The sequence below is a fragment of the Macaca fascicularis genome, chromosome 17 (assembly GCF_037993035.2).
Source record: "Macaca fascicularis isolate 582-1 chromosome 17, T2T-MFA8v1.1".
NCBI lineage: Eukaryota > Metazoa > Chordata > Mammalia > Primates > Cercopithecidae > Macaca > Macaca fascicularis.
The window spans coordinates 94,794,568-94,810,249 of record NC_088391.1 but is presented as its reverse complement, the minus strand read 5'-3'; the positions used below and the strand labels follow the sequence as shown (position 1 = coordinate 94,810,249).

The 15,682-nt window shown below is 34.2% G+C and overlaps 2 long non-coding RNA genes across 3 annotated transcripts; one reads left to right on the top strand and one right to left on the bottom strand.

Moving 5' to 3' along the window:
- Positions 1–5,098: 5,098 nt before the first annotated feature.
- On the bottom strand, positions 5,099–7,391 carry LOC135968044 (uncharacterized). The gene is made up of 2 exons (XR_010582472.2): positions 6,812–7,391; positions 5,099–5,274 (listed from the first exon to the last, which is right to left on the bottom strand). It is a non-coding gene; the product is annotated as an uncharacterized lncRNA (long non-coding RNA).
- A 2,731-nt stretch (positions 7,392–10,122) lies between these two features.
- LOC123569850 (uncharacterized) lies at positions 10,123–15,410 on the top strand. 2 transcript variants are annotated; one of them, XR_012426751.1, is made up of 4 exons: positions 10,123–10,242; positions 10,462–10,502; positions 10,830–10,928; positions 11,545–15,410. It is a non-coding gene; the product is annotated as an uncharacterized lncRNA (long non-coding RNA). The 2 variants fall into 2 exon arrangements; XR_006693678.2 differs by lacking the exon at positions 10,462–10,502.
- Positions 15,411–15,682: the final 272 nt, after the last annotated feature.

Below are 15,682 nucleotides of genomic sequence, written 5' to 3'. Positions count from 1 at the left end.
ATTTTGATACCTTGTGCCATATAAAAAAAGAGCAAATTTAGTTAGCCTGATTACTACTTTGTCACATGATTCAAGAGAAAGCATGTGTTAGAACAAATAACATTTATCTTTTATATCAGGCATTACTAGATGCAGTTCAATTTTAGCAATATAATATTCTTTTCCACAATTAGATTTAAATATTTTATTTGCCACGGTAGTTACTGCAGCAAAGCAGCAGCCACCTGCTTTCATCTGAAATTTGCTTTCATAGGTATGAGGGCAGTCTGCTACCTAATGTCAGCATTCATTATAAGGCACCATGCAAAGTGACATGACACAGAATGACAGATGCAGCCACCTCAACATGGCATCCGTGAAGCTGATATTGACGAGGCTGCCGTTACATGTGCTCCACATCCTAGCTGAGAATAAAATGGAGAAATGCTCAGGTATTATTATTTTTGTTTTCATTATATCTACCAATTTAATTTTTGAAAGCAACATAAAAAACAGTTGATTTTTTATCAAAATGTCCAAAGCAGAACCACTAAGATAGGTGAAATGAGGAATCACCATTTAGGCTGTTGTTTCTTAAGCTGATAATCAAATGAATCAAATGAAATTGCTAATAAAAGTCACATGGTTTTCTATTTTGAACATATTTGAAATTGAACACATTTTCTGACCCCAAACCAATAAAATGGGAATAAATACCATAACTTCAACATTTAGACATTCTGTGAGTTTACAGTTTTGCCATTTTTGATGTGCAAAACTGTAATGCTTCTTATTTTGTGTTACATGTGTACTTTTTCATCTCCAAGTAGATTGTAATCTTACGGAAGAAATGTGTCACATTTAATGGCCTTTAATGAGAGAGACATACATAAATACCCTAGAATGTCTAAGCTATAGAACTTAATACAGTTACAAAGGGACTTTAAACCTCGCGCTGCTAAATGTCGGTCCTTGTACGTCCTGACAAGCTGCAATAAAACAATTATTTTCTTTAAAATAAAGTCCAAATTCATTGTGGGATGTGGTAGTTTTCAAGACAGCATGAGATTAAAATGTATTATTGAAAACATATGCATTTTTAAAATTGTTTGATAAGTATAATACAAAACACTTTTAAAAGGCTTTTGATTTCAAAAGTGACAAAACATTATCTTAAATTATTTTTATGTTTTAATGACACAAAAAGCAAAGGGATGTACTACTTTCATTTTTAGGAAGAAACATACAAATGGATTAACATTTTTGCCCATATGAAGCAGATATTTAATTTAATTTGAAAAGATCTAGGCCTGGCCTCCATGGCACTCTCATTATATAATTTCTGGCAAGGTTGTTTGTGTGACCCTCAGTCATGTACTTGCCTCTTGAATGATGTGGTCATTCTAACATGATATGATCTGATGTCTATTACATCTCCGTGGCACAAGGAAAACTTATGAATTTATTTGATTTCTAACAGAGTAAATCCTATGAGCATTTGAATTGCTGCCATTTGAAAATTTTAAATCACTTTTACATAAACAAAAAAATCTGTCTCTATCTTTGTGTCTCTATGTGTGTGTGTATATATATATTACATACATAATATATATGTATATTATTATATATATATTATGTATATATTATTAATATATATTATTATATATATTATTATTATATATATTAATATATTTATATATATATTTATATATATAATATATTTATATATATATTTTAAAATATTATATAATATATAATATATTAATATATATAATTATATATATTATTATTATATATATATTAATATTAATATTATTATATATTATGTATATATATTATGTATATTATTATATATATTATATATATTATATATATGTATATATATATACATATATATAAAATAATATTATATATAATATATATTATATAATATATATTATTATATATATATTATGTATGTAATATATATATACACACACACAAATAACTGGCTTTACTAAGAATAAGAACTAAATCTTAGATGTTTGGTAGGAAGAGAAGGTTTATAAGGCTATAATGCAATCAATACAACATTCTAGAATTTGTTATAGGGCATTTTCCTGGATTTTCTCTCCTTATATGGGTTGCATCAGGGCCTACTGAATTAAATATTTATGGTATATTTTTCACAGATACTTCATTACTTTTGGGTATATATTATGGGAAGGGTCAGCAGTATATTTTTGTGTCAAAAATGTAAAAGTGAATATATGTGTGACTGACCAAGAAATATCTATCTTCTTTTTGATCATCTGTTGAAACCTATATTCAAAATAAAAGTAGAATCTTCACAACTATCCACTCTTCCGTAATTAAAATCAGAATCTTGCTAAAGTAATGTCCATGATATTAACATCCTTTGAATGTAGCAAACACACTTAGACTTACTCGTGTTACTTTTGATTTCCCTTTTTCCTTGGTGCTGACATTTAGTCTTTTACAAAATCCACTATTAATGTTTTCTCCCTAATTTCCAGTCTCAAGACAAACTTTGTCATGGTGAAACAAATGTAAAGGATTATAAATCATGCTGCTATAAAGACACATGCACACGTATGTTTATTGTGGCACTATTCACAATAGCAAAGACTTGGAACCAACCCAAATGTCCATCACTGACAGACTGGATTAAGAAAATGTGGCACATATACACCATGGAATACTATGCAGCCATAAAAAAGGATGAGTTCATGTCCTTTGTAGGGACATGGATGCAGCTGGAAACCATCATTCTCAGCAAGCTACCACAAGAACAGAAAACCAAACACCGCATGTTCTCACTCATAGGTGGGAATTGAACAATGAGAACACTTGGACACAGAAAGGGGAACATCACACACTGGGGCCTGTCATGGGGTGGGGGAGTGGGGAGAGATAGCATTAGGAGAAATATCTAATGTAAATGACTAGTTAATGGGTGCAGCACACTAACATGGCACATGTATGCATATGTAACAAAACTGCACGTTGTGCACATGTACCGTAGAACATAAAATGTAATAATAAATACATAAACAATGGCTCTCTCTTCCACCCATCTCAAATATTTAGTCTACTATCCTAAAAAGAAAGGATAGGACACAAGGTTAAATACCATTTTCTTTCTGCATCTCTCTTGTTGAAAAAACATAAAAGTGTTCACATTTTCCTATTTTAATCAATCAAAATGCTCAGAATAATGTTTTACATTCATTTTGAGTAAGGACCAAATAATCTTGGCATTTTGGGGAGCAATTTTGTACTCTGTCCTAGGAGATAATTCTGTGCACTGGTCCTCCAAATTCGTAGCAGATTCATACTAAATACTGGTTCTTTTTCAAAATATGTCATGTTGAGTATGTTTTCAGGATCCAGGTCATTTAGCATTATTTGGATAAATACTTTGATAAATTTCCACATCTTGTTCATGCGTCATCAACTATTGGTGACAAAATAATTTTATAATCTCTTTTGAGACGTTATATTTGTGTACATTTTATTAAACAAATAGTATTTATTTAAAAAATATTCATTAGCAATGTGCCACTTACAGAACATTTTATTTACCGTTTTATCATTATGCAGAGTTCTTTTTAGTTGGAAATGTACAGTATGGTTCTATAACAATCACTTTTTTGAATTAACAATGTTATTATAAACATTTTCAAATTTTTACCTAATTATAACAGTTATAAATAAGTTATCATTTTAGAAGTCATAACCAAAACAATTGTAATGACAATTTGATTTTACACTATATACATTATCTTACTTTATTCCTAACAAATTTATGATTTGATATTAATTCTAATTTATATATAAGAACATTTTAAGTTGAAGATATGAAGGGATAGGCTGAGGTTTCTTGCAGCTAGCATGTGGACACCCAGGGAATTTGGATTCTCTCCTCCCAAAGTTGCTCATCCTTCATACCTATCAGTACATTCACTTTCTCCAAAATGTTCATTAAACATATATATTAACATTTATGGTGCTTTTGCTTTTCGTTTTCAAATTATGTTGTTGGCATGAAATTACCTTCTATGTATTGCCTATTTTTGAAAGGAAATATTATGGTTCATAAGGCTGGTCCCTATCCATATTAATAAACAAATGTGTGTTCTCAAGGAACTGGTTTTAATTAGGCCAGTAAATTTCAGCCTCGGCCATTTCATCTGTAGAATAAAAATAATTAAACCTAACTCACTGAGTTTGTTTCATGTTAGAATGAGACATTACCGGTGAATAGCTCAGTACATGAAACGTAATAGACATTCTATACATTTTAATAACAATAGCATTAAAATAATAGCATTTCATGGATGAATGAAATTAGGATGGACAATGATAACTGAAAGAGCAAATCAATAAACAAAGATGAAATAATAACCCAAAACAGTAATTAATATTTCATCAATAACTACAAGTTATAGAAAAGGACTGGTTCATTCCTTGCCCTGCCTTCCCCCCGCCTTCCCCCTTCTCTTCCTTATCTCTTTATAGTAATTCTTCTTTTCCTCCTCCTTCTCTGTCTCATCCTTTTTGACTCTTGTTCCTTTTAAGTTTACAAATGTCTTTTGGCTTCAGATATTTATATTCAGTTTTTAATTTGCATAAATGTTATGGCAAATTACATGTTTGTATACAGTTTTAGGATGCTTTTCTCATTACGGCATATAACTATGGTTGAGGGGGTATAACACAATTTGACTGTATCTTAAAACCATGGCTGGGCACGGTGGCTCACGGCTATAATCCCAACAATTTGGGAGGCCGAGGCGAGCAGATCACGAGGTCAGGAGATCAAGACCCATCCTGGTCAACATGGTGAAACCCTGTCTCCATTAAAAATACAAAAATAGCCAGGCGTGATGGCGAGCGCCTGTTGTCCCAGCTACTCGGGAGGCTGAGGCACGAGAATCTCTTGAACACAGGAGGCGGAGGTTGCAGTGAGCAGAGATCGTGCCACTGCACTCTAGCCTGGGCAAGAGAGCCAGACTCTGTCTCAAAAACAACAACAACAACAAAAAAGCCCTGCACCGTGATCTCTGTGTAGCATCTCAGCTCAGAGAAACAGCACAATTATTCCTGTGTTATTGCCTTTATTTTATTTCCTTTATTTTACAGAGTAGAAAATGTATGGGAATCAGGATCGTTGCTGGAATGAGGACCCGGTTCTACCAGGCACCAAAGTCCATATACTTTTCAGTTTTCAGCACTTCAAATGGAATGTGGGTAGAGGTTGTTTATGTTGGGTAGCCACACTTTTGAAGAAAACTGCATTGAATTTTAAAGAAGTTGAAATTTTAGGGACACCATGTGAGATAAAATTTTTATCAGAAAAACATAATGAGAAAAACAGTATGTTTTTTTTTTTTTAATTTTAGGTGAGTGGGTATAAACATCTAGAGGGGTTACATATTAGCAGCAAACGTATAAAAGGCTATGTATTTGTTCATATGGTGTCTTGGTGGATATGGCTGTTTCCATAAATGCATATGTTTAGTAATTTATAAAATATGTCCTTATTTTAATAGTTTTGAATGAAATGTAATGTAAAAAGAAAAGCTACCCTTAGATAGCCACGCCAGTACTTTCCATTTTTCAGTTTATTTGTTGGACCATTGGTCCCTTGCTAAGAGCATGTTCAAAATTTTAGGCCAGGCGCGATGGCTCACCCCTGTAATACCAGCACTTTGGGAGGCTGAGGCGGGCAGATCACCTGAGGTCGGGAGTTTGAGATCCGCCTGGCCAACATGGTGAAACCCCGTCTCTACTAAAAATACAAAAATTAGCCTGGCGTGGTAACACCCGACTGTAGTCCCAGCTACTCAGGAGGTTGAGGCAGGAGAATCTCTTGAACCCGGAAGGCGGAGGTTTCAGTGAGCCGAGATTGTACCATTGCACTCCAGTCTGGGCAACAAGAGTGAAACAGTCAAAAAAAAAAAAAAAAAAAAAAAAAAAAGAAAGAAAGAAAGATAAAGAAGAAACTGCTGCAAACTGTTCTTTAAAAATTACATTTCAAACTGCAGCCTATAAGGTGGCAATAATCGTCATCTTGTGATATTCATACGTCACAATGTATGAAATTAAGCAGTTTTAATGTATTGTTTTGCACGATTCTGATTTTATTTCACATATGCTTGTCTTCTTTATCAATTGGTTTGAACTGAGAACATATATTTGTTTATTTACAAATATATAATTTATTAGTAAAAATGAAATAAATGAAATATATTAATAACTAATTATTGATTTTTTTTAAGAGACTGGGTCCTGCTCTGTTGCCCAAGCTAGATGAAGTGGTGTAATCACATCTTACTACAGCCTCAAATTCCTGGGCTCGAGCGATCCTCCCTCCTTAGCCTCCCAAGTAGCTGGGACTACAGGCTCACACCACTGCACGCAGCTAATTTTTTATTGTATTTTTTATGGTGAAGGGGTCTCACTATGTTGCTCAGGCTGGTCTTGAATTCCTGGCCTCACATGATCCTCCTGCTTTGGCCTGCTGAAATATTGGGATTACAGACTTGAGCCATCCCATCTGGCCTAATTAATGAAAATTTTAATAGAAGAAAATCAGTAATAAAGACATAGCTTCCATATCATACCCATGCCTCCACTTCCCCATCTCTTGGCGAATGTTTCACAAATATATATATATAGTTTTAGGATTCATAACTATACTTGGATGGGAATGCTGGGCGGTTCATTCTTTTGAGTAGGCAAATTAGACAGTTTTAGGAATGGAATCTACCACCATATACTGTATTTTATCTATTCTAGGAAACACATTTTCTCCTAACTTACCAACCTTGAAATCAGGATACATCTAGAAATCAACGGCATCTTTCAGGATCTGCTGGCGGGTATTAGCCACTGGAGGAATGACTACAATTCCCTTTATCATCTTGAAAGGCAAAAACAAAGGGCTTCTTTGTTTCTAAGAATGGAAGGAGATCAAGTTGTGCTATATTTGGCAACTGGGATAGGCACAAACTGGTTGCTTATCAGCCGAAAGCCGTGTAGGGAAGGAAAAAAAAAAGAACAAGAGAACTCACTTGGAATATATTCAATACATTTCAAAGTTTCCAAAAGCTACTGTGACCAATATATATGCTGTATAGAATTATTTCTGAGCATGCATCATACATTATCAACTTTTTTTTCCAGGTGGTACATTTAATGGTATGAAATTTCATAATCCATTGACTATTAGGTTTAAGCAAAAAGAATATCTCTTTTATATCAATAGGAAAGCCTGCAATTTCATTATCTGAGTTTTTAAGCCCTTTGTTCAAATGCACTTTTGAGAGATTGATCTATGGGTATCTCTGTGGGCAGTATATACAAGTTGTGCTTAGAATATTCAGAGAAAGAGGCAAAATGCTAAAAGGGAACAGCAGCCACTAATTAAAAAAAAGCAGACAATTTTGACTGCTCTCTGACTTATCAGCAAATTGGAATTAAACACTGATACCACAAACAAGCATAGTAATGTTAAAATATTTACTTACTTAAAATTAATTTATTAATTAATAAATCTTTGCCATTGATCAAGAGTATTGATTATGCAAAAGATTTAGTGAAACAATAATGTGTAGAGGCGTTTTTTAAGAAACAGGTTGATACATAGAAAACAGTCTTTCATGATGAATTGAGGAGATGAAAATATTATCTTCATCCAGGTGCTTCTGAAATAGTCTTAATTAATGACTTCATTCATGTGTTTTATTTTTTAATCTGCTCTGCCAGTATGTAAATTATTCTACAAGAGTTAAGTAATTGAAGAGGCTTAGTAAATCTGCCAGGAAACCATGATACTGTTTAATAAATTATTCCAGCCAGAGCAGTAACACGATTAATATACTTCCCATATTGTTCTGCCTTTTTCAGAAAATATGAATGAATGCAGAAAAACACTCTAACAGAAACACATCATTAAGTTGGCTTTACCATTAAGGATTTCGTTAAGATCAAAGGATCCTGTTTCAACCATCTTAAACCTTCACCTGGCAAGGTGATTTTATAAATCATAGTCTACTTTTAAAGTTACGCTTACTAGAAAACAGGTCACAATGTTACCAGGGCTGTGGGGGATACACCAGGAGGGAGTGGAGGAACCTGCTTGCAAAAACATCCGCATTCCCCTTTAGTGGATACATCTCTTGCTCCGGTTTTTAAGAATCCCTGTTTGGAGACTGGTTGACCCGTGTCTGTATGCCAAAGACAACAAACAACGCACTCCTCAGAGTCCAAGAACTCAAGATGCTGCTTGCAACTATTCATGTAAAAGGCAGCTAGACGTAAGGGCCTGTGTTTCCTCTCTTGATAACCTAGCCTTTTTATTCCTTTCACTGAGGACAACACACCAGATTAAAGCACATTGATAAGGCATTCACTACCATTAACTCTCGCTGTGGGCAATGTTTATCTCAAGGCTGTGAGAAATCTGGTCAAAAATATATGCAATGCTGTCATGTTTTTACTTACAAACCTTTGATTTTTTTAACCTAGAATGTTGGGATTAGCTGATGGCTCCTTTCCTTATTTACACTATTTTTTGCAGCTTCCTATTTAATCGGTAAATGGTTAGTATTCCCAGGGCCTTCCTTACCACCCACACATACTTGCTGACATAGTAACACTGACAAGGAAATAAATGCTTAAAGAACTGTGGGCTGGAAATGAACTTTACATACCCTTATCCACTTAGTAGACTCAAGTAATGAAGCATCAAAAAGCAAACCCACCAGTTAGGTTTTGTATGTGAAACAGAAAAAATACTTAGTTTAACTTGTTATCTATAGAAGCATAATACACCTAAAATAAAATGAGGTTTTTTTTTGTTTGTTTTTTGTTTTTTTTTCCTGAAGGACAACATCATAATCCTGAAGCTCTGCTGGAATTCTGGCTTCCGAGGTTTGGCTGAGGAATGCTGTTGGTGAGGCTCATGCCTTCCCCTACACACACACAGTGAAGAGACTCTCTCCAGTTCCATATAAATACACCATGTTCCGCTAGTTGACTTACTAACTCATTGCCCTGAACTTGGCCTTTTCCTAGAGAAGGAGTGTCGGAAATGTGGTTAGCTTCTGAGGGAAATCCATAAAAGCCAACCTAATACATATTGAACATAGAGTAGCTTTCCAAACCAATGGAGTAAGGACCCCCTTTCCCTGTGTCAGTATTGTTTCCACGGAAAAATCTTTACGCATTCCAAGTGGGGTGCTCTCTCTCCATATGGGGAGGCCAAAGCACATCCCACTCTAGCAAGACAAACAGATAAGCACATCCCACTCTAGCAAGAGAAACAGATAAGCACATCCCACTCTAGCAAGAGAAACAGATAAGCACATCCCACTCTAGGAAGAGAAACAGATAAGCACATCCCACTCTAGCAAGAGAAACAGAGGTAGTTCCCTGCCTTACGTCCTGTTTTTCCTGATTCTGATGGAGAGGAACGTCTTTAGCAGAGAGTGGCACTGCAGCTAATGTGGACTGAGTCAGTGACTCAAGAATTCAGGGCTATGCCAAGGTTGAAGATCAGAAAATGGTCTTCCTAGTAGGTTGCTGAAGGGTCACAGACTCTCATCAGAAAATCCTTACAAACCAGATTTAGCTGGTGTCTCAATCATCACTGACACTTATTCCATGTGCCTCGCTCGTCATGGACTCTTTTTCCCTGTCACCACCTCCTGTGGCTTCTGACCAGCGCCTCCAGCTTTCCCTTCTGCCTCTTCCTTACAGGAGTCCTCCTCTCTGGAACAAAGGTGCTGCCATATTCCTGGTGATAGCCATGGTGGTATCAAACGGAAAATAAACCATTTTCCAAGAAACAATTTTACTTTGACTAATTGAGAAACAAAACATAATTTTTCATGTTATTTCAACATAATATCGCATGCAAAAACTTCCAGCCATTTTTAATAGGCTGAGTGGGATTAGCAATTCACTAAGTAAAACTTATAATAGGACATCTCTTTGAGGCAGAGATTGGGGGCTCTGAAGAAAGGGCACTGGTGGGTAAGGGTTGAAATTAGAATGATTACTGGCCCGTTTCTTTCTCCACTGTACCAGGTGATCTGGAGCAAGTTCAAGGGCACTGACAAAGCATAGAGGGGCAAACTCTCAGGGGCAGCAAACAGAGGGGCAAGGAACACACAAAGGAGAAAAACCCAAGGCCAGAGCTGTGGACTAGAAGCCAATTTATCTGAGGTGCTACCACAAATGTTCATTTTTAAGGTGAGTGGAGAGGCTAGAAACTACCTTAGCATTACACAGCAAGGGTGTTTGGGGGGATTTCTGTATAAATGTTACTAAAATGTAAATGGTGCAAAGAATTTCCATCTTAAGTCACTTGTGTTAACAAGTATTTCAAGTTTTGTGTTTACTGAATTAAAAAAAATTAGAGATACAAATTAATTAATAAAAGGATGATTTTCTCATTTTGGGAAACTGAAGAATGCCATTTTCGGCGCATAGCACCAGACAGAGGGTATGAGGTGAGTCTACCTTTGTGAATTGCCTTGCCTGTTTTCATTAATGACTGTGTCCTTTGTGAATATTCTTAAGATGAAATTCAGAAATATCATTTCATTTTCTAAAAGTAAAAACTTAGTCAAAAAAACAGAGCCAAATGAGACACAGTAATGGCGAACCATTAATCTCTTCCAAATGGACTCTTTAATATTAAAAACTATCACGTGGCTTTGCATTTCTCCTTTGCATAGGCATACATTTTGACTGCTTTTCAGTTATCTTGTCTATCTTCTTAATGTGCATTTTAAAATCTATGGTGAATACATCTTCTCTCTGTGACTTGTTTATAGAATCCTCAGGAAAAGAGTGGAAGAAGCTGTTTATTGAAATCTCCTGTCTCACGCTTAGCACCAGGCCATACCAGGTTTAAAAACAATGTTTGCCTGAATGTATCCTTTTCTGATCCAACAGAGTTACTTGCATGTTGCCTGCCAGGTGTACTTCTCAACTGTTTTAACATGAATGTGTTGACAATATTAATAATAATAGAAGAATTAGCAATAACAACTGTCATTTATTACAGCAATACAACTTTTGAAATGAATTTTAAATAGATCATTCTAAACACCAAAACCTATGCATGTGGAAACTGACCCTAATATAGCTTAGCCCTATTAAGGATTTTATAAGGTAACATAACCAATTAGTGGAATAACTAGTTTGTGTGACCAATACTGTAGACTCATGACCCCGAGCCCTCTGCAGCATGCCTTCTACCTTTCTAAAAGTAGCAGCATTTAAATTATTTTAGTCATTCAGGAATGCTTATTAAATAAATTTCAATCACATATTTAATGAATGTAAAAAATACCCAACGCCTGATTGTCCAAAGTGTTCCCTTCATTTGTTAATATCAAAAGATACTAACATTTTGAATATGTGTAAACCTTCTAAAACATCATTGATAATAGTGATGCAAAATAGCCATTAGGAATGAGTCATTTGTGATTTCAAATTTTATATTTTCCTTGACAGAGAATTTAATTTTAATTTCATTTGTCCCAGGCACATGCACATTTCCAGCTCAAAAGATTTTTGAACTAAAATAGACTATAGATGTTTAGCTAATATTTTCCTAAAAAGCAATTTACCTCTAGAAGCTACTGGGTTTTAGACATAATGAGTGTGTGGAAAACTGTGACATGAGAAAATTAATAAAAATGACTTTATGTGTCTAGATTTAAATAAGAACTATATGAATATGGCTTCCAGAATTTGCTAAATCAAATTAATGTACAAACATCTAAAATAGTTAAGAAATATCATTAATCATACACCAAACATACACACACACACACACACACACACACACACCAAGAGATACAAACACGCACACATTCTTACGAATTATGAAATAATTGTTGGTAACATCAAAATAAAAATACTTAAGTGAATTCACATTTTCTTCGTTAGACTATTTGTTTATATGAATCAGTTTAGATGAGAATCTAAACTTTCAAGAATACGTTCTAACTTCACATCTACAGAAACATCTCTCCCCCAGCCCCCATCAAACTCATCTGGTAGTAAGAACAAACTAGTGGTACAAAACATTTCTCTCTGAAGATTTCCAATTTAAAAAAAAAATTTGAAAATTGCAATAAAATCTTAATGCATCGGAGAAAAGCACTGATATAAAGTATATCTGAGAAGTGGAAAAGGAAATACATAAAATTTAACATATGATATGAACACATAGATAGTAATGGCAAGACCAACACAAGACCTCCCTCATGGTCAGATTTCAATTTTAGCTTCGCTAGATGGGGTTGTCTCCTTCCCTGAGTAAAAACCTTACACCCCCATGAATGCAGGTCCCCACTCCAGGCAGCAGCGGAGCCTCACCCAGCGGAGGGTGGAGGAGCTGGCAGGCAACGTGCCTGTAACAAAAGTGCCAAAGGCCGACTGCGTGTGTGGAAAAGGTGCTTTAGCTCCCCGATCAGCAATATCCTCCCCCCTATTCTGGTAAGACAGGAATGTGTCACGACACACTCTCAACTCCAACCTTCAATTCATTGAAATGTGTTTAAATAAATCAAACCTGGCATCCAGAAATAGAGCATTTGTCTACAGCTGGAAAGATCTGGATTCCTTTGCTTTCTATTTGTTTGTTTCCTGTAACTTTTAAGCAACCATACTTGCCTCCTTCGAACTTGGCATAATGCACGAACACAAATTCCTAGCCCAGCTTGGAAGGAGATGATTCTTTTGTCGCTGCTCAAGGTTATCCACCCGGGCCGATTTCATGTTTGGCTGCATCTGGAGACTCACGTGTCTGCTGCTTAAAGTAACGCGCTCCTCTACCAGGATTCTGAAACCCAAGAGTAGCAGGCAGGTCTTCAGCGCGACAGACGCCTGCTCCTGCTCAGATGACAGTGCGGGACCCCAGGAGGACAGGCGTGTGGGCTCCTCACTCAACATCTCATAACCTGCTCATTTTAACAACTCGACCCGGAACTCAGGGACCCCTAAATAAAGAAAAGGAGGCACTAGAAGGAGCTAAATTATTTGTAATGTTCAAAGAAAGACCTCAAAACAGAATAAGTCTACTTTCTTCCCTTGTTTATTCTTTTATGGAGGTTGAAGTTTCTCATCTCTCAGAGTTCTGATTTATCTGTTCTACATCTCTATCATCACCTATGTCCATATCTACCTGTATCTATAGATAGGGTCTGGATATGAAAAAAAAAAAAGACACCAAGCATAAAATTTAACACCCTCTAGATGCCACCTCAATCAACCTTAGTCTAATTATGGTCAGACCAATTTAAATGATTTTTTTTTTAAAAAAAAGCAGGCACTCAAGCCAATAAGTTAGACTAAAAGTAGCCCCAATAAGATGAAAATAAGAAAGAAAACAAATGCATATATTAATGATATAGGTAACAGAAAATAAAAAAATTATAAATATTAAAGCTCATCCTTTGAAAAGTAATATAAAACAATATATTAAAGAATAAAAGAATAAATCAGAACTATCAAAATAGAAATAAATATGGTATAAAGTAAGATTGTAAACTTTATAAGTGCAGAGGTGGTATTTTAGAACTCTTTCTGGCTCTTAGAAGAGTGCTTGGGACATATGGGTTACTGTTTTCATGGTAGTTATTTTTTAGCTAAAATTACAGACCATAGAAACATTTCAACATTTTATTAAAAATTAACTTTGCAAATGTTATTTACTATATAAATAAGCCAAGGGAATCAAATTACTATGTATTAAGACTAATAGAAATATACTCCAGATTTTTCAAAAACTAGCAGTAATAACTAAGAAGCATACAAGTACAAAGTTTTCACTCACATCTGCCATAAATATGTATATCATCTAAAAATTAACTTGGTACATATGGAGAGGTTTTATAAAATTGTATTGTATAAAAAAAGTTGTAAAATTGAAACATATTCCTAAGTGAAACATAAATGTATATGATACAATATTATTTGGGGGATTTTTTTAACTTTTATTTCAACTTTGGGGGTACATGTGCAGGATGTGCAGGCTTGTTACATAGCTAACTGTGCGTCATAGGGGTTTGTTGTACAAATTACTTCATCACCAAAGCATTAAGCCTAGTATCTATTAGTTATTTTTCCTGATTAGCAAGAGTGTGACAAAATAGTTTTAAAGATATTAATGAAAGAAAATGTGTCAAGAGTTTTAGAAGTAATAATAATGAGAGGACTTGCTCTACTAAATATTAATGTACATTTTAAAGAGCAATAATGATTTCAATGTTGTACTACCAAATAGAAAACAAAAGAAACAACTTAATAAAACAAAAAGTGCAAATGTAGATATTAATGTAGAGATTTTAGTATATGCCAAAAATGCCATCATGAAAAAAATTTAAAAGATGCATTATTTTGTAAGTAGTTCTGGAGTAACCTTTTACTAATAAAATAAAATTTCTTCTCTCTTACCCTATGTCCAAATGAATTATACCTAGTTTATATGAGCTAATGTTAAAAACACAGCAAATCAAACCAAAAGAATAATTAAATAAATGAGTTGGCTATTTCCATAATTTAAAGGGAAGCTTTTGTAAACCCTTGTACAAGAGGGCAAATTACTTTTTTAAACTACACTTAATTTCATACATTTGCAATACATGTATGCAAAAACAAGCGAATAAACCTTTTAAGCTCCCAAAAAGTTTATAAAGCAAAACAATAGCAATATATGAAGGATTATATAAAAGATCTTAACATCACTAAGAAAAAATATAAGTAGATAATTACATAAAATAAAAATTTCCATATGTGAATTTATTTATAAAAGTTATTATTGCAAGTGTTGGCAAATGCAATTTGAAAGTATGAAAACTGTTTCTCTTATAATTTTGGAAACGGAAGAAAACTTGTGCTAGATACCATAAAATACGCAGTTTAAGAAAATTATCACGGGTCTGCTTTTTTTTTGAAGAAAAATAAACAACATAAGGTTGCTTTCAATATGTGAATAAAGGAAATAACTTAATGTTCAACAAAATCAGATTGACTAAATTGTGCTAGATGTATAAAATGAAGAATCCTAAAATGAAGAAAAAGCAAAATTCCTTTTTCCAAAGAAACTTGCTGACCTGATAAATATTTGAGATATATATTTCATGAAAATATAAAAACAGACCCACGCAAATAAACAGAAAAGCTTCACTTTCATATTTATCCATATCTATTTAACAATGTCTCTGTCTGTTATCACTGAATGACAGCAAATAGATTAGGAAAGATGCTATCACCCACGAATGTCAGGATCTGTAAGCCTCGTGAGGTAGGATTATTTTTTTCCTTCTATGCATATAGTTTTGAAGTTTTATAAAACTTTTAAGTTGCTTTATAATTAAAAAAAATTAGACATCATTAAAAAATCATTTCACTACATTTATAAGTTTGAAGTATTATAAAATTATGTTGTTTTGTAGTTGCCAAACAATATTCATTAAAATAATTAACTTTTATCAAATAATGGGCCAATTCGGTTCTCTTCGTTTGCATTATTACATATGTGTTGCTTTGCTTAAGGCCAGTGGTTTAATAGCAGCTTCCTCTCAGCCATTAAGATAAAATATCCAAATTATAATGCTTTATGAGGCTTTGACTCGCTCACAATTAGATCATCTTAGTTTGCTTTATTTAATTT